Source organism: Penaeus monodon, chromosome 24 (genome assembly GCF_015228065.2).
Source record: "Penaeus monodon isolate SGIC_2016 chromosome 24, NSTDA_Pmon_1, whole genome shotgun sequence".
Taxonomy (NCBI): Eukaryota; Metazoa; Arthropoda; class Malacostraca; order Decapoda; family Penaeidae; genus Penaeus; species Penaeus monodon.
In genome coordinates, this window is record NC_051409.1 from 38,299,314 (window position 1) to 38,299,559 (window position 246).

The following is a 246-nucleotide window of genomic DNA, read 5'->3' on the forward strand; positions in this document are numbered from 1 at the left end:
TGCAAATGTAAACAAACAATAACATTTGGTTGCAAAATACAAGGATTTAGAAGCTTAATTGGATTAGCAAAGAACACTCCTGATCAGTACCCTATGCTAACAGGTCACACGTACGCATTAAGTGATTGCATTATCTAACATTTAGCTTTCTAGCTTTTAGACTTTTTTTTTGGGGGGGGGGGGGTTCTAAAGCTTAGACATTTTTTTCTCATTTACTCTTCTTCTCGTCCTCTTTTTTTTTTTTTT

At 34.6% G+C, this 246-nt stretch overlaps 1 protein-coding gene across 2 annotated transcripts in view; it reads right to left on the reverse strand.

The window, feature by feature from the left end:
* LOC119588785 (trichohyalin-like) overlaps nt 1-246 on the reverse strand; it is an 18,086-nt gene that overhangs the window by 863 nt on the left and 16,977 nt on the right. The gene's annotated exons all lie outside the window — the stretch shown is intronic.